The sequence below is a fragment of the Lactuca virosa genome, chromosome 6 (genome assembly GCF_052849685.1).
Source record: "Lactuca virosa cultivar CGN04683 chromosome 6, Lactuca_virosa_CGN04683_v6, whole genome shotgun sequence".
In the NCBI taxonomy this organism is placed as follows: Eukaryota; Viridiplantae; Streptophyta; class Magnoliopsida; order Asterales; family Asteraceae; genus Lactuca; species Lactuca virosa.
The window spans coordinates 256333901-256353615 of NC_136431.1; positions in this window are offsets into that span (position 1 = coordinate 256333901).

Below are 19715 nucleotides of genomic sequence, written 5' to 3' on the forward strand. Positions count from 1 at the left end.
AGGAGTTGGCAATTGAAATCATTTTGCACTCCTTGCCATCGTGTTATGATCAATTTCGTATGACATACCACATGAACAAGGAGGAAGTCACACTCAGTAAGCTTCAAGGACTTCTGAAGACTGCCGAAAGTGGTCTTAAGAGTAAGTCGGTTGCTACTCCTACTCCTACCACTACCCCTGTTTTGGCTATCGGGCAAGGCAAAGGGAAGAAGAGGAAGCACCCTTCGAAGGGTACCAAGGGAAAGTCCCTTGAAGGCTCCTCATCTGGAACCAAAGGTGGTTCTATCACTCCTTCTGCCATCCCTAAGGATGCTGAATGCTTCTACTGTCAAAATAAGGGGCACTGGAAGCGAAACTGCCCAAAGTACTTGTAGGATGTCAAGGATGGGAAAGTGAAACCATCCCATGCAGGTATTTACACTATATTGTCTAACAACTCACCATATTCTAATTCTTGGGTTCTTGATACAGGTTGTGGTATTCACATCTGTTGTGACTTGCATGGCCTAAGAAGAAGTGAGGATGTGGAGCACGGAAAGATAAACTTAATCATGGGGAACAAGAAGGTTGCACCTGTTACCAAGATTGGAGTTTATAATTTGTTGCTAGATAGTGGGTTAAAGTTAGATCTGAATAAATGTGTGTACTCGTCTGAAATGGCGATGAATATTATTTCCTTTCATGCTTTGTACAAACAAGGTTTTACCTTTTCTTTTGATAATGAAGTTGGTAGTATTAATGCTTTCTTTAATAATGTTCGTTATTTTAAAGCATTACCTTGTGATGGTGTGTATGAAGCTGTATCGGTTGTAGATAATTTAGGAAATAATGTATTATATATTCATTCTTCTACTAGCTTGGATAAAGCATCTTTGTGGCATTGTCGTCTTGGACATGTAAGCAAGAAACGCATAGGCCAGCTCCAAAAGGATGGAGTCTTGGAGTCGTTCGACCTCAAGTCGGATGATAGTTGTGAGTCTTGTCTACTTGGAAAAATGACAAAATCACCCTTCACTGGTACTTGTGTAAGGGGTGAGGGTTTGTTGGACCTTATACATACTGATGTATGTGGACCATTCAAAACCGCCACAAGGGATGCTAATCGCTATTATGTGACTTTTATTGATGATTTTAGTAGATATGGTTATGTCTACTTAATCAAACATAAGTCAGAAACTTTTGAAAGGTTTAAAGAGTTTAAACAGGAAGTAGAAAATCAATTGGGCAGGAACATTAAGATGCTTCGATCCGATCGAGGTGGTGAGTATCTTAGTACTGAGTTCCTCGACTATCTTAAGGAGTGTGGGATTGTCTCACAATTGACACCTCCCAGGACACCACAACTGAATGGTGTAGCTGAGAGGCGCAATCGAACTTTGTTGGACATGGTTCGCTCTATGATGAGTCGAGCTTCGCTACCAATCTCTTTTTGGGGGTATGCCTTAGAGATTGCCGCCCACATCCTTAATCTAGTCCCTACAAAGAAGGTTGCCAAAACACCTCATGAGATGTGGACTGGGAAAGTTCCCAATTTGGACCATATCAAGATTTGGGGTTGCGAGGCTTTCGTGAGGCGCGAAACTCATGACAAGCTCGAACCTCGAAGTGAAAGGTGTATTTTCATCGGCTACCCACAAAAATCCTTTGGTTACCTCTTCTACAGACCCAGTGAAATGTGGTCTTTGTGGCTAGGAGAGGGGTCTTTCGAGAGAGAGAATTTATAAACCAAGGAGACAGTGGGAGGCAAATTGACCTTGAAGAAATTCAAGACTCAATAGGTGAAGGAACCTCAGACACTAGCAATCAACTTGAGGAGGAAATTCTTGTTGATCCAGCTGACGAGTCTATACTTCCGAGGCGTTCCACAAGGGTTAGGAACACACCTGAGTTTTATTATGGATTTCATATTACTACGGAAGGTGATACATTTATCAGTGACAGTACACTGATAAATCTGGATGAACCTAACAGTGTTAAGGAAGCCATGGCAGGCCCAGAGTCTGCTAAATGGAAGGAGGCTATGGACAGTGAGATACAGTCCATGTATGACAATCAAGTTTGGAACTTGGTTGACAATGTACCAGGCCGTAAGACAGTCGGGTACAAATGGATCTTCAAGAAGAAGACCGACATGGATGGGAAGGTGCACACTTATAAGGCTCGACTGGTTGCGAAGGGGTTTACTCAGACTCAGGGTATTGATTATGATGAAACCTTTTCACCAGTAGCAAAGATTAAGTCTAATAGGGTTATGTTAGCCATTGCTGCATTTCATGATTATGAAATATGGCAAATGGATGTCATAACCGCTTTCCTTAACGGAAAGTTGGCTGAGGATGTTTACATGAATCAGCCAGAAGGTTTTGTCAGTGCAGAGTACCCCAATAGAGTGTGCAAGCTTGAGAAATCCATTTATGGATTAAAACAAGCATCTCGAAGTTGGAATCTTTGTTTCGATGAGAAGGTCAAAGAGTTTGGTTTCTCAAGAAGTGAAGATGAGTCTTGCGTGTATGTCAGAGCTAGTGGGAGTATAGTTAGTTTTTTGGTACTGTATGTGGATGACATACTACTCATAGGAAATGACATCCCAACCTTGCAGGAGGTTAAGTCCTAGCTTGGGAAGTGCTTTGCTATGAAGGACCTTGGAGAAGCTACCTATACCCTAGGGATAAGGATATTAAGAGAAAGGAGTAAAAGACTAATTGGACTTAGTCAGAGTATCTACTTGGATAAGGTGTTGAAAAGGTTCAACATGCAGAATTCCAAGAAAGGAGAATTACCGATCCAAAGCAATGCCAAACTGAGCAAGGCTCAGAGCCCGAGTACAGAAGATGAAATAGTTGAGATGAGTCGATTACCTTATGCTTCCGCTGTTGGTTCGATCATGTATGCTATGACTTGTACCCGTCCTGATGTGGCCTTCGCTTTGAGCATGGTCAGCAGATATCAGGGGAACCCTGGCAAGGCTCATTGGACTGTGGTAAAGAATATTCTCAAGTACCTGCGGAGGACTAAGGATTGGATCCTTACCCTTGGTGGGAGTGATGACTTGAGAGTAGTAGGGTATAGTGATGCTAGCTTTCAGACTGATAGGGATAACTTCCGCTCTCAGTCGGGCTGGGTCTTTACCTTAAATGGAGGGGCAATCACTTGGAAGAGTTCCAAACAGGAGACTGTAGCTGATTCGACTTGTGAATCAGAGTACATAGCAGCGAGTGAAGCGGCAAAGGAGGCGATATGGCTGAGGAACTTCATCGGAGACCTTGGAGTTGTACCAGCTATTAAGGAGCCTATGGAGATTTTCTGTGACAGCAATAGTGCGGTTGCCATAGCCAAGGAACCAAGAGATCATGGCAGATCCCGACACATTGACAGAAAATATCACTTCATAAGACACAAGATAGAAGAGGGACTCCTCGTGGCAAAGAGGGTATCGTCAGATGAGAACCCTGCGGATCCCCTTACGAAGGGACTAACGAGGGTGAAGCATTTGCAGCATGCGAGGCGCATCGGGCTGAGGGACGATATTAGTTTTACAGATTAGATAGCCTTTTTTGAAACTTGTAAAATGTAATCGACGTTTGATGATGGATAAAATTTGTGATTTATTTATGAGCAAAGTGTTGCTATCATTGTCAATTATTTACTATTGTTTCAGTTTTGCATGTTTTGACTTCCAGAATAATTAATTTATTCAAACTCTCCACAGTCGGTCATATGTCGGAAGTAGGTATGAATCAAGACTGTCATGAATTGGGATTGTAGATGACTAAAGGTGTTTAGCCATAGCAATGGTTGCTACAACATTCATGAGTACTCATAAGTTATGAGTATTGGAATAAACCCACGCTCACTTGTATCACTTCATGGAATTTATCTCGAGTGATCGTGAGACGGTAATATCATATAAGTCTTCAAACCTAGAGATATGAATTGTTACCTATGAGTTGGTTGTGCATTGATTGCACGTAAACGCATCTGTAACTTGATGTTATAAAACGTGCCTTTGTGTGCAATTCAATAAATAGTAGAACAAGCATATGAGTCGAAGTTTATCTGTTCCTTCTAGAAATAGAAGCGATATCTGGGCCCCTCGATGATTTTGTGTTGACGCATGTACCGGGCCCGGTCAGAACTAAATTGATGTGTTCAGTTAAGTTCTTTGTCAAACAAATCGGAAATCGAGAAACAACTGCTAGACAATAAGTAAGACATTGTTCCATGTATTTGTCCGACTGATATCATGAGAGCAGAGGATTATATGATCACTTATCTAAAATGGCGCTTCATAGTTCACAAGAGTTTTCGAGAGCTATGATTGCCGGTTGGTTCCTGAAGTAATATAGGCAAATACAGTTATTAGACTTATCCAAGCGGGAGTCTGTTGGATAAGGTGTCTAAGTCCATAACTTATTTGGTATATACTTGACCCGACCCGGCATGGTCCATTTGGGTTGCACTTCACCCAAACTAGTTATGGATAATTTTATGAGAGTTATATACTTACGATTTATTAATATATTATAACTTATAATATATTAATATAAAGTCATGTTACTTAATTAGTTTTAATCTTGAATTAATTATGAATTAATTTAGTGATTAAAAGGAAGACTAATTAAATCATGGGCTATTATATTTATATGGTGTGGGCTAACACTCATTTGGAATGGGCTAAGCTTATATAGAAGTCCATGGATGATCCATGGAGCTTTTACCCATGGATCCTTGGAAGAGGAAAAGACATGGGTTATTAGGGTTTCACCCTAACCATGTACACTATATAAACAAGCTTATGTTGCATGAAAAAGACACTAATGTGTGTGTAAGTGTGGTGGCCAAAATCAAGAGTTAGTATACTCTCTCTTACATTTTCCAAGTTTGTGGTGATTTGTGATTTCCATTTGAGGCATTCACATTATTGGTGCTTGGCTCTCAAACTCAAAGGAATCAACAATCAACAAAAGGTATGTAATTCATCTAGTTCTTTTATGGTTAAATGTACCCCATGCCATGCTTGATAGGTTATAAACCTTGGAAAATAATATTTTGCATGTATCCTAGACAAACATAGATCCAAGGTTTAATTGGGTTGCATGTACACTTAGGAAGTGTTAGAATGCTCAAAACCCATCAGTATTGTTCGTGTGTTATTATTATGTAAGTAAATCATTGTTATCTACATTGTGAGTGTCATGAGCATACTTTGACTTGATATGGCGCGAATCGGGCACCAGTATCTTTTATGACTTTGTCACCCGTAGACTTGCCGGTCCTACTGTAGCTAGCAGCAAGGTGCGGGATAGTCAGTCCCGTATAGATCTATACACAACAGTCACGCTCTCCCTCGAGGAGATTCTGATCACAAGTGCTAGTCCTTCACTCAGTTAAGTTTGTGAGTGTTACCAAGGACGTGTCTCCAACTAGACTAACAAATTTACAAGTAATAGTGTTGAAAACCCTTTTTGTAAATAACTGAAAGGTTTATAAAGTATGAGTTCGTAAACTGTGGTATGAATTCCCAAACTATACCTATTATAGTTTGTGTGTACGTATATGTATAACCTTGTATGAATTCCCAAACTATACCTATTATAGTTTGTATGTTTGTATGTGTAAATCATGTATTGTTCTGAAAACTATGTGGTTAAGTTCGTACGTCGAGAACGTCCCATATGCCCCGAATAATACAGAAGGGATAAAATATCTAAAATATTTTGTAAAACTGTAGAAATTGTGTGTTTGTACTGATTTCATCCGTTTTAAGTTTACTGAAATCCGTTTGTGTAACTTTCATAAAATCAGTTATGTTTGGCTTGTATTCCCCCCTGAAAACATTAAAAACTCGGAAAAATGTAGGGGTATGAACTCACCTTGAGTGAGTGGTTTGTACGAAATACCGGTATGAGATGAAGAGTGTCAAGTGAAGCCTCGAACACAACTTGATCCTAATTAACATGTAATGACACATATAGGAGTCAAATGAAGGTATTTCACTACCAGGCATGATAGGGAAACACTCTAGGGACTTGGAACTACTTGCACTAAGTGTTACAACCTTATGGGATTGAGTGAGGGAGGTGTACGGCCACCCTAAGGGGGTGTGCGGCCCATGAGTGTGTGGCCGTACACTCATGATGGGATGTGTCTTTGAGGTGATTCCAAGGTTCTAACTAGCATCCATGAAGTGTTCTAGGTCCATGCTTAATTGTAGTGCGAGTTTGAGGCCAATAAGGATCACCAAGGTGGGTTTGCGGCCACCAGGTGTGTGTGTGGCCATACAGAGGGGTGTGCGGCCGTACACTCCACATGTTCATGCCCAATATGTCAACTTTAAGGTGCAACAAGGCTGGGGTCATGTCCAACTCTAAGATAGGGGTCAAACTCTCACTTTGGAGAGCCTTTAAGGAGTGTACGGCCCACCTTATGAACGTGTACGACCGTACTCTCTTTAAGACATGAAGAACATGACGAATCTTGTAACATCAAGGCTTAGATAGAGTCGTCTTTCAAGGGTATCAAGTTAGAGGATGAATTACTCATGTTCTTGAAGCTTTGGAGGGTTCACGGTTGAAGAACTTGAGAGAGATGAAGTAGTGTGCGGCCAAGGTGAGAAAAGAATGAAAGGAAAGGGGTCTACCCTTTATATAGGAGTGAGTGTGCGGTCAGGAGTGGTGTGTACGGCCGTACACCCATGTGTGCAGCCGCACACTCCTCCAAAAGGGGTGTATGGCCCGAATTTCTACTTTGTGACTTGCTAACTCATCTCCAATCTCAACCTTGGTTGTAGCTAAGCTTAGAACACCTAAACGAACCCTTAAACAATGTTAAAAGGTAACAGAAACGAGTTCAACATTGATTGATTTGAATAGGTGTACAAGTTAGTAGTTCCGGGTTGTCACATATTCCCACTCTCTCTATAGTTTTCCTTGGTTTCTTGGTTTGTTTGTGAACCATTAGAGGTGCGACACTTTTGGCGCTTGCTACCAAAGGTTTTTCAAGCAAGTATTCAACATTGTTTACAATAACAATCTTAAAGGTATGTATCATAACCCTTCTTAATTGATTTTTCGATTATACTATAGAGATCTAGGGTTTCTAGTTTTGGTTTTCAAGTTTGCATGTTCAATTATTGAAAACCTAGATCCAAAGCATTAGGGTTGCATGCACATATAGGAATTGTTGTTATGTTCAAAACCCATCAGTGGTATCAGGGACTAGGATTAGATTTCTATTGAATATGATGCAATTGTGAAATTGAACAAGGACGAGAAAACATAATCGTCATTTTGTTGTTCATACTCGTCGAGTTGTTTCTTCGGACTCGACGTGTTGGACTGCAACTCGGCGAGTTGGTCCTCCAACTCGGCGAGTTTGTGCGTCAGATCCTAATTTCGGATTTTCTTTCCTAACTTGATCTATTTGGTTAGTATTTTGTTATTATCTTTTATTAATTCTGCCATAATCTGATTTTTGGTAATATTAGATAATTAAATTTAACATAAATGTTAGGAGATAATTATGAATCGGATAATGTTGATTTTATTTGATTATCCTTATGGATATGATTAATAATTTAATTAATTGATTACTTAAAGAATAATTAATATATCCATGATTGGTTACTAGATAATTATTAATTGGATTTAGTAATTAATATTTTTGGGTTGTTTGAAATTTAAAATTGAAAGGTTTAATTTTTGAAATTCTAAATGTAAACCCTAAAATATATCCTCATGGATTTTATTAATAAATTAATTGAGTGTTTAATTAAAAGACAATTAATAAATCCATAAAATGTTTAAATTTAATTAAATGAAATGTTTAATTTATTAAAAGATTAAACCCTTAGTATTTTGAAATGTTTAAAACAAACCCTTATACTATATGTAAAATTAAAGGTTTAGTATTACTATATATATATATATATATATATATATATATATATATATATATATATATATATAAATATATATATGCTTAGGTTATTTTATTTTTATTAACTATTGTGTGCCAGAATGCACAGATCTGGACCACCGGATGAATAGAATCAACAGTCATGATCTGAGGGTCTATGATATTACAATAGGGTAGCATGTATCATATAATCACACAAATTTCAGCAAAAGGGTATTTTGGTCAATTAACCTACTTTAAAAAAAGGAAATTTTCGGATTTTAAGGGATCATTAATTCCCTTATTTTTAAAAAATCTGAATTTTTTAAATTAATTCTAATTAAATCTTAATATTATTTTTAATAATAACCGACTTTATTCTATCAGAATAACAAAAAGTCAACAATAGACAAGTAAATAAATTTGCGGTTTTATTCTGGTAGAATATTGTTTAATTCAAGATACTTTTTATATTAAACATGCTTAAATAATTATACAACATATTATTAAGAATAACATTTTCTAAAGAATACGAATTTTATTCTTTACGAATCACTATTTACATTCATCCGTAAAGAAAAAAACTATAAACAAATATTACATTCATTCTAAAAAAATTATGACTAATAATGGTTTAAGGATTACATTTATTCTTAAAGATTAAAACTAAAAATGGTTAAAAAAAGAAAAATAAACCGCAAAATCTAACAAAAACACTAATACATTCCGAAAGAATAACAATTTATAAATTCTGACGGAATACATTCTGCTAGAATACAATATTGTTCTCCATATTTTCTTCATTTTCCACATTAATGGCAACCACTTCAAAACCTAAATTCACAAAGAAAACATAATCAACTTTCAAATATTAAAAAATTTAGTGCATTAAATAGAATAAAACAATAAATTCTGATAGAATGTGATATACATTCAAATAGAATATACCTATAGATTCTACAAACCAACATTAACAATCATCCCTAAACTTGCAATGTACATTATTCTGAAAAGAATGTAATGTTTCATTACTTAGGATGTCATTCTATAAGAATCGAGACAAATAACAAAAATGGAAACCAATTCTATTCTAACAGAATTGGTTACGGTAATTCACTGCTTAAGTTGACAACGAATTCAAGATTCTATTCTGACAAAATTAGAATTCGATATTACATTCTAGTAGAATGATCGACATCAAGATTGTAACATCCCAAAAATACCAGCTAAAAATTTCATTTTTAAATTAGGTTAATACATAAAAACATCGTTACAAAACATTCGTGATATTAATTCATGTCTGAAAACCGGTAACATCATAGTAAAATATTCAGAGTACATCCTAGAAAATCCATAGTGCGGAAACAAGAGTGTGTGTGATATGCCGCTACCGCGCCGGCTCCTTTCCCTTAGCTGAAGAGGTACCTGAAAACAAAACTATAAAACGTAAGCACGAAGCTTAGTGAGTTCCCCCAACGAACCTCATACCATACAATCACATAGCATACATGTCTGCCGGGCATTTCTGGGTGCCCGACCTTCCCCTTCGGTCCTGTCGACCGGATACTGCCTAGCATATCTGGGTGCTGGCCTAGCCCTTCGGTCCTATCGACCGGATCGGGGACTGTTTCACCCCCTACTACTACCACATAATAACATATCACATAACACATACATCATAATCTGCTAGCACATAAAGCATATCAGGTAGTAACAAACCTAGATGATTATCACACAGACAGTCATCTATCATACGACTCCTACTAGTGGGCCGGCATTGTGGCCTTAGACCCACTTTTACTGGAAGGTAACTCACCTCGAGGGTAGCTGCTGAAAACCCGCTCAACCTACGTCTGGCTGCCGCACCGGTAACCCTCCGGCTATAAATCTGTAATCATGGATTAGGCACTCATCAATACCCCTTAGGTCAAATGACTGGTCAAAGTCAACTTCTTGGTCAAAGTCAACTCTCTGATTGACTGGACTCGCCGAGTCCATATAGCGACTCGCCGAGTCCTTCTACGTCTAGCCCGACTCTGACTCATCAGGTCCCTGTTCCCACTCACTGAGTCAGCCTGACTCGCTAAACGGGGACAACTAACAAACCCGCGACTGGACTCGCCGAGTCCAAGGGGGGACTCGCCGAGTCCGACGAACAGATCTCACAATTCGCTCCAATATTCCATCAGAACATCAACCTTGGAGATTTGGAGATTCTGGGACTATAGCTACACGTTAAATTGCTAATTCCACGTGCGACTACGAAGGGTTGGACCTCCTACACTTAAACCCTTCTTATCCTAATGACAGTTCATATGACTCGCCGAGTTTGAAGAACAACTCGCCGAGTTCAAGGCTATATTCAAGGGACTCGCCGAGTTTGAAGAACGACTCGTCGAGTACCAGGAAATCTTCATAGGACTCGTCGAGTTGTTCATCCAACTCGTCGAGTCTAAGGCCATCTTCATGGAACTCGCCGAGTGCACTTTGGCACTCGCCGAGTTCCCTTCGACTCTTCACCCAATCTGGCCAAATCTGATACATGCAGCTGATCCAACTCATGGGTCTCAGTTCCTAGGGTCTGGTTATCACATATACACACGAAATCTAGGGGTTTTAAGGCTTGAAGATCAACCATTGGGGACAAAAAGGAACCTAAGAGCTAATGAGCAAAGTGAGGGTTTTATTACCTGATTTGATGCCTTCCCCAGAGTAGATTTCGGATCTACCTTCACTTCTGGAACACTCCAAATTCCTCCTTCTTCTTCTAAGCTCCAAAACCTTCTTTGGAAGATCCAAATCACTCAAGAACACTAAAGGAGCTAAGGTTGTTCTCTACTGCTCTCTGGGAGGAAAATGGGACGAAATGGGTGTTTTAGAATGGGTAAAATAGGGTGCAATGTCTGAAAATAGAGTTTCATCCAGACAGGTGGACTCGCCGAGTCCATATGTCGACTCGCCGAGTTCCCAGCTTAAATCTCGTGTCCACCCCGCTGCTACTCGGCGAGTCGGGACGTAGACTCGCCGAGTTCATGGCAAAAATTTAAGAAAATACTTAAATAAAATCGTACCAGGAATCCGGTGTTACAAATCTCCCCCACTTATTTTAGACTTCGTCCTCGAAGTCTGCCGCTCCCTCCCGGAACAGCTCCGGATAATGCTCCACCATCTCATCCGCGGGCTCCCAAGTCCATTCCGAGCCCTTCCGGTGCTGCCATTGCACCTTCACCAGCTCCACCCTCTTGTTCCTCAGTTCCTTCGACTTCCGGTCTAGGATAGCCACAGGCCGCTCGATATAATTCAGGCTGTCATCAACCTGGATGTCCTCTAAAGGTACCACCGCTGAGTCGTCCACCAGGCACTTCCGCAGCTGGGAGACGTGGAAAGTGTTGTGGATCTGACTGAGTTCGGCTGGCAGATCCAGCCGGTATGCCACCTTGCCCACTCGGGCTACAACCCTAAACGGTCCAATATACCCGGGACCCAACTTGCCCCGCTTCCTGAATCGGATGATGCCCTTCTAAGGCGACACTTTCAGGAGAACCATATCCCCAACCTGGAACTCCAAGTCTGATCGGCGCCTATCGGCATAACTCTTCTGCCGACTCTGTGCAGTCTGAAGCCTGCTTCGGACCTGCTGAATCTTCTCTGTCGTCTTGAGCACTACTTCGGTGCTCCCCATGACTCTCTGTCCAACCTCGCCCCAACATATCGGGGTCCTGCACTTCCTCCCGTACAACATCTCGAAGGGAGGACAGTCAATACTCGCGTGCTAGCTGTTATTGTATGAAAACTCGGCTAAAGGAAGATAGGTATCCCAGCTACCACCGAAGTCTAAAACACACGCCCGCAGCATGTCCTCCAGAGTCTGGATGCTCCGCTCGCTCTAGCCATCCGTCTGCGGGTGGAAGGCTGTACTAAAATGCAGACGAGTACCCAGCTCATCATGAAACTTCTTCCAGAACCTGGAAGTGAACCGCACATCCCTATCCGAAATCACTGAAACTGGCACCCCATGCCGTGCCACTACCTCTCTGATGTAGATATCGGCCAATTTCTCGGCCGAGATGCTCTCCTGAATCGGGATAAAGTGGGCGCTCTTGGTCAACCGATCGACGATGACCCATATCGAATCCACTCCCCGCGCGGTCCTGGGGAGCTTGGTGATGAAATCCATCGTGATGTCTTCCCATTTCCACAGCGGGATATCCAACGGCTGCATCTTGCCGTACGGTCTCTGGTGTTCGGCCTTGACCTTCCTGCAGGTCAGGCACCGCTCAACGTACCATGCTACATCCCACTTCATGCAGGGCCACAAATAGTCCATACGAAGATCCCTATACATCTTCATTGCCCCTGGATGAATGGAGAATCGGGATTTGTGCGCCTCCTCCATCAGAACCTGGCGCACGCCTCCGAGGTATGGAACCCACACCCTGCGGTGTAATGTCAATAATCCCCCGCTGTCATGGTCGAAGGAGGAAACATGACCCACAATCCGCTCACTCTTCCGATGTTCCTCCTTCATAGCCTCCTGCTGAGCCTCCCGGATCCGCTCCAGAAGCGGAGTCACTACCGTCATCCTCAAACAGATATCCTTGGTCGGTGCTGCCTTGCGGCTAAGCGCATCGGCCACGACATTGGCCTTCCCTGGGTGGTAGAGGATCTCACAATCGTAATCCTTTACCACATCAAGCCACCGACGCTGCCTCATATTCAGATTTGGCTGGTCCATGAGGTACCTCAAACTCTTGTGGTCCGTGTAAATCGTACAGCGAACCCCATAGAGGTAATGACGCCAAATCTTGAGGGCGAACACAACGGCCCCCAACTCCAAATCATGCGTCGGGTAGTTCGCCTCGTGAGGCTTCAGCTGCCTCGACGCGTAGGCGATGACATGCCCTCTCTGCATCAATACTGCGCCCAAACCTGAGGTGGACGCATCGCAGTATACAACAAAATCCTCCATGCCCTCTGGCAAGGCTAAGATTGGCGCCTCGCACAATCTCTGTCTCAGTGTCTCGAATGCTGCCTGCTGCTCAGGCCCCCAACGAAAGACCACGGCCCTCCTCGTTAACCTGGTCAGGGGTAATGCTATCTTGGAGAAATCCTGGATGAATCTCCGATAGTAGCCAGCCAATCCCAGGAAACTCCGAATCTCAGATGGAGATTTCGGAACCTCCCATCTCATCACGGCCTCCACCTTGGCCGGATCCACCGAAATCCCGTTCTGGTTGACAAGGTGCCCAAGAAACTACACCTCGCGCAACCAGAACTCACACTTGGAGAACTTGGCATACAAGTTCTCCCTCCTCAAGGTCTCCAGAACCTCTCGCAAATGCTCCTCATGCCGCTCTCGTGTCTTGGAGTAAACCAAGATATCATCAATAAATACTATCACCGACCGGTCTAACATCGGTCTACACACGCGGTTCATGAGGTCCATGAACGCGGCAGGAGCATTGGTGAGCCCGAAAGGCATCACCACGAACTCATAGTGGCCATAACGTGTCCGAAATGCCGTCTTCTGCACATCCTCCTCTCTGACCCTCACCTGGTGATACCCTGAACGCAAATCTATCTTGGACAACCAAGATGCTCCCTGAAGCTGGTCAAAGAGGTCGTCAATCCTCGGGAGTGGGTAGCGGTTCTTCACCGTTACCTTATTCAGCTCCCTATAATCGATACACATCCGATGCGACCCGTCCTTCTTCTTCACAAACAGAATCGGGGCTCCCCAGGGTGAACTGCTCGGTCGAATGAAACCCCCGTCTAACAGCTCCTGAAGCTGTGTAGACAACTCCTGCATCTCAGGAGGAGCCAACTGTTGGATAAGGTGTCTAAGTCCATAACTTATTTGGTATATACTTGACCCGACCCGGCATGGTCCATTTGGGTTGCACTTCACCCGAACTTGTTATGGATAATTTTATGAGAGTTGTATACTTACGATTTATTAATATATTATAAGTTATAATATATTAATATAAAGTCATGTTGCTTAATTAGTTTTAATCTTGAATTAATTATGAATTAATATAGTGATTAAAAGGAAGACTAATTAAATCATGGGCTATTATATTTATATAGTGTGGGCTAGTGCTCATTTGTTAATGGGCTAAGCTTATATGGAAGTCCATGGATGATCCATGGAGCTTTTACCCATGGATCCTTGGAAGAGGAAAAGACATGGGTTATTAGGGTTTCACCCTAACCATGTACACTATATAAACAAGCTTATGTTGCATGAAAAAGACACTAAGTGTGTGTGTAAGTGTGGTGGCCAAAACCAAGAGTTAGAATACTCTCTCATATATTTTCCAAGTTTGGGTGATTTGTGATTTCCATTTGAGGCATTCACATTATTGGTGCTTGGCTCTCAAACTCCAAGGAATCAACAATCAACAAAAGGTATGTAATTCATCTAGTTCCTTTATGGTTAAATGTACCCCATGACATGCTAGATAGGTTATAAACCTTGGAAAATAATATTTTGCATGTATCTTAGACAAACATAGATCCAAGGTTTAATAGGGTTGCATGTACACTTAGGAAGTGTTAGAATGCTCAAAACCCTACAGTGGTATCAGAGACTAGGCTTGTTTGTTTGATACTTGATGCAAAATAGTGATAAAAGGTCGATTTTTGCTTTCTGACTGATGAACTCGCCGAGTCCATGGGGGGACTCGCCGAGTTCATGTGTAAACTCATCCTACTCGGCGAGTAGGTTCGTGCACTCGGCGAGTAGGAGCCTCAGAATGCAGATTTTCGACTTTTGCTGGTGGAAATGGACTAGAAACATTACCCTAAACTGTTTTGGTGTTTTAAAACTTGTTTTAGTTGGTGTAATGGTTGTTCTAATCCATTTATAATAACTTATATCAAAATTTCATGCTTTGTATGTGTTCATATAATTCTTGAAACTTTGATGATCATGTTCATGTTCTTATGAATTTAGAAGATGATAGGAATTATTTGCTGAATTGTTTAGGATTAATTCTTGATCATTTATGTGTTTTAATGGAGTCCATAATTTGTCCTCAAGTTATGGATATCCAAAGGTCACTTCTTTTAAACACACACTTAAAACACATAAGTTACATGGAAATGAAGAGTCTTCATTTTTATGAACCTTTAATTCATAAGTTATGAAATGAAAAGTTTTGAATAGTTTCAAAACTTGTCCTCAAGTTTTGGAATTTGTAAAGTTACACACACTTTAATATACTTTAATTCCAAACCCTTAGAGTTTTAAAAGTTAAAATTCAACCCTTATACTATTTATAACATTAATGGTTAATTATTATATATATGTATAAGATTAAAGTCGTCTTACTGTTACTAGGCCTCATTCACGAAGCCAGTCTATAAGGTGGGTATAAGGTTGTTGCCTATAAAATGGCAACTTAATGGGTGTCCACTCTCACCCACCGCTTGCTTGACTGGTAGAGGGTCGTTAGCCGAACGGGTAGGACAAGGACTTATAAATTCTCATTAAAAGTATGATGAATATTATAAAGTAACTAAACCTTTTATAAATTCCCAATCTTAGTTACTTTAGGAAAATGTGAATATGGTGCTAACCCATGAAATTCACACTTTGTACCTTACCAAGTCGTTGGTGGAGCGTGTGTGGTTAACCGGCACACTAACTTGGACTAGTAAGGATCACGAAGGGTGACTTAATGTTTATCATAGATCGGTGGAGCGTGTGTGGTTAACCGGCACATTGATTAGGTGATAATATTAAGGGTACCAAGTGAATTTGCATGGTTATTCACACCTTGTTTTGTGATCATCGGCATCCCAGTCACAAAACTTGAAGGGCACAATCGAGATTGAAACATGCCATTGAAAAGTTCAATGAATCTCAAAGGAATCTAGGAATTTCAAAACCAATTAAACCTAATAATTCATTTCGTTTTCATGGTGGAAATTGGTGAATCGTCATTCACCTACCTTCAAATATATTATAGCTTAGATTACGGCATCCCTCTTCTAAGTTATAATATATTGTGTTGGATCCTAGCCTTAATATTACATTTGGGTGTATTATTAAGGATTCGATATATCTAATCTAAACTTGTTTTCTTCTTTTCAGATGTCTTCCAACAACAATGCTTCGGGCTCTAACCCTACTAGCTCCTTTTCCCTCATGAACCTTTGTGGGAGGGTCATCTTTGATGGTTCCAACTTTATGGATTGGATCCGGAACATCAGGATGGTTACTCGTTACGAGGACAAGGAATATGTCCTCGATAAGGAGCTAAAGGAGCTTGATGAGTCCACTGCTACTCCTGAGGAGGTCGCTGAGTATCAGGCACATGAAAGAGATGCCACCAAGGTGGCATGCATCATGATGGCCACCATGACAGCTGAACTCCAAAAGTCCTATGAGGACTATTACCCTTTTGAGATGCATCAGGATCTGATGGAAAGGTACCATCAGAGTGCTCGTCAAGAGCGGTATGAAATAATCTCCTCCATGATCACTACCCGTATGAAGGATAGCGAACCAATCACGAGCCACATGCAGAAAATGCAAAGGTATGTGGACCGTCTAATGAAACTGAATGTGAACTTCCCTGAGGAGTTGGCAATTGATATCATTTTGCACTCCTTGCCCTCGTGTTATGATCAATTTCGTATGACATACCACATGAACAAGGAGGAAGTCACACTCAGTAAGCTTCAAGGACTTCTGAAGACTGCCGAAAGTGGTCTTAAGAGTTAGTCGGTTGCTACTCCTACTCCTACTACCACCCCTGTTTTGGCTATCGGGCAAGGCAAAGGGAAAAAGAGGAAGCACCCTTCGAAGGGTACCAAGGGAAAGTCCCTTGAAGGCTTCTCATCTGGAACCAAAGGTGGTTCTATCACTCCTTCTGCCATCCCTAAGGATGCTGAATGCTTCTACTGTCAAAATAAGGGGCACTGGAAGCGAAACTGCCCAAAGTACTTGCAGGATGTCAAGGATGGGAAAGTGAAACCATCCCATGCAGGTATTTACACTATATTGTCTAATAACTCACCATATTCTAATTCTTGGGTTCTTGATACAGGTTGTGGTATTCACATCTGTTGTGACTTGCAGGGCCTAAGAAGAAGTGAGGATGTGGAGCACGGAAAGATAAACTTAATCATGGGGAACAAGAAGGTTGCACCTGTTACCAAGATTGGAGTTTATACTTTGTTGCTAGATAGTGGGTTAAAGTTAGATTTGAATAAATGTGTGTACTCGTCTGAAATGGCGAGGAATATTATTTCCTTTCATGCTTTGTACAAACAAGGTTTTACCTTTTCTTTTGATAATGAAGTTGGTAGTATTAATGCTTTCTTTAATAATATTCTTTATTTTAAAGCATTACCTTGTAATGGTGTGTATGAAGCTGTATCGGTTGTAGATAATTTAGGGAATAATGTATTGTGTATTGATTCTTCTACTAGCTTGGATAAAGCATCTTTGTGGCATTGTCGTCTTGGACATGTAAGCAAGAAACGCATAGGCCAGCTCCATAAGGATGGAGTCTTGGAGTCGTTCGACCTCAAGTCGGATGATAGTTGTGACTCTTGTCTACTTGGAAAAATGACAAAATCACCCTTCACTGGTACTTGTGCAAGGGGTGAGGGTTTGTTGGACCTTATACATACTGATGTGTGTGGACCATTCAAAACCGCCACAAGGGACGCTAATCGCTATTATGTGACTTTTATTGATGATTTTAGTAGATATGGTTATGTCTACTTCATCAAACATAAGTCAGAAACTTTTGAAAGGTTTAAAGAGTTTAAACAGGAAGTAGAAAATCAATTGGGCAGGAACATTAAGATGCTTCGATCCGATCGAGGTGGTGAGTATCTTAGTACTGAGTTCCTCGACTATCTTAAGGAGTGTGGGATTGTCTCACAATTGACACCTCCCAGGACACCACAGCTGAATGGTGTAGCTGAGAGGCGCAATCGAACTTTTTTGGACATGGTTCGCTCTATGATGAGTCGAGCTTCGCTACCAATCTCTTTTTGGGGGTATGCCTTAGAGACTGCCGCCCACATCCTTAATCTAGTCCCTACAAAGAAGGTTGCCAAAACACCTCATGAAATGTGGACTGGGAAAGTTCCCAATCTAGACCATATCAAGATTTGGGGTTGCGAGGCTTTCGTGAGGCGCGAAACTCATGACAAGCTCGAACCTCGAAGTGAAAGTTGTATTTTCATCGGCTACCCACAAAAATCCTTTGGTTACCTCTTCTACAGACCCAGTGAGAATGTGGTCTTTATGGCTAGGAGAGGAGTCTTTCGAGAGAGAGAATTTATAAGCCAAGGAGACAGTGGGAGGCAAATTGACCTTGAAGAAATTCAAGACTCAATTGGTGAAGGAACCTCAACCACTAGCAATCAACTTGAGGAGGAAATTCCTGTTGATCTAGCTGACGAGTCTGTACTTCCGAGGCGTTCCACAAGGGTTAGGAACACACCTGTGTTTTATTATGGATTTTATATTACTACGGAAGGTGATACATTTATCAGTGACAGTACACTGGTAAATCTGGATGAACCTAACAGTGTTAAGGAAGCCATGGCAGGCCCAGAGTCTACTAAATGGAAGGAGGCTATGGACAGCAAGATACATTCCATGTATGACAATCAAGTTTGGAACTTGGTTGACCATGTACCAGGCCGTAAGACAGTCGGGTGCAAATGGATCTTCAAGAAGAAGACCGACATGGATGGGAAGGTGCACACTTATAAGGCTCGACTGGTTGCGAAGGGGTTTACTCAGACTCAGGGTATTGATTATGATGAAACCTTTTCACTAGTAGCAAATATTAAGTCTATTAGGGTTATGCTAGCCATTGCTGCATTTCATGATTATGAAATATGGCAAATGGATGTCAAAACCGCTTTCCTTAACGGAAAGTTGGCTGAGGATGTTTACATGAATCAGCCAGAAGGTCTTGTCAGTGCAGAGTACCCCAATAGAGTGTGCAAGCTTGAGAAATCCATTTATGGATTGAAACAAGCATCTCGAAGTTGGAATCTTTGTTTCGATGAGAAGGTCAAAGAGTTTGGTTTCTCAAGAAGTGAAGATGAGTCCTGCGTGTATGTCAGAGCTAGTGGGAGTATAGTTAGTTTTTTGGTACTGTATGTAGATGACATACTACTCATAGGAAATGACATCCCAACCTTGCAGGAGGTTAAGTCCTGGCTTGGGAAGTGCTTTGCTATGAAGGACCTTGGAGAAACTACCTATATCCTAGGGATAAGGATATTAAGAGAAAGGAGTAAAAGACTAATTGGACTTAGTCAGAGTATCTACTTGGATAAGGTGTTGAAAAGGTTCAACATGCAGAATTCTAAGAAAGGAGAATTACCGATCCAAAGCAATGCCAAACTGAGCAAGGCTCAGAGCCCGAGTACGGAAGATGAGATAGCTGAGATGAGTCGATTACCTTATGCTTCCGCTGTTGGTTCGATCATGTATGCTATGACTTGTACCCGTCCTGATGTGGCCTTCGCTTTGAGCATGGTCAGCAGATATCAGGTGAACCCTGGCAAGGCTCATTGGACTGCGGTAAAGAATATTCTCAAGTACCTGCGGAGGACTAAGGATTGGATCCTTAACCTTGGTGGGAGTGATGACTTGAGAGTAGTAGGGTATAGTGATGCTAGCTTTCAGACTGATAGGGATAACTTCCGCTCTCAGTCGGGCTGGGTCTTTACCTTAAATGGAGGGGCAATCACTTGGAAGAGTTCCAAACAGGAGACTGTAGCCGATTCGACTTGTGAATCAGAGTACATAGCAGCGAGTGAAGCGGCAAAGG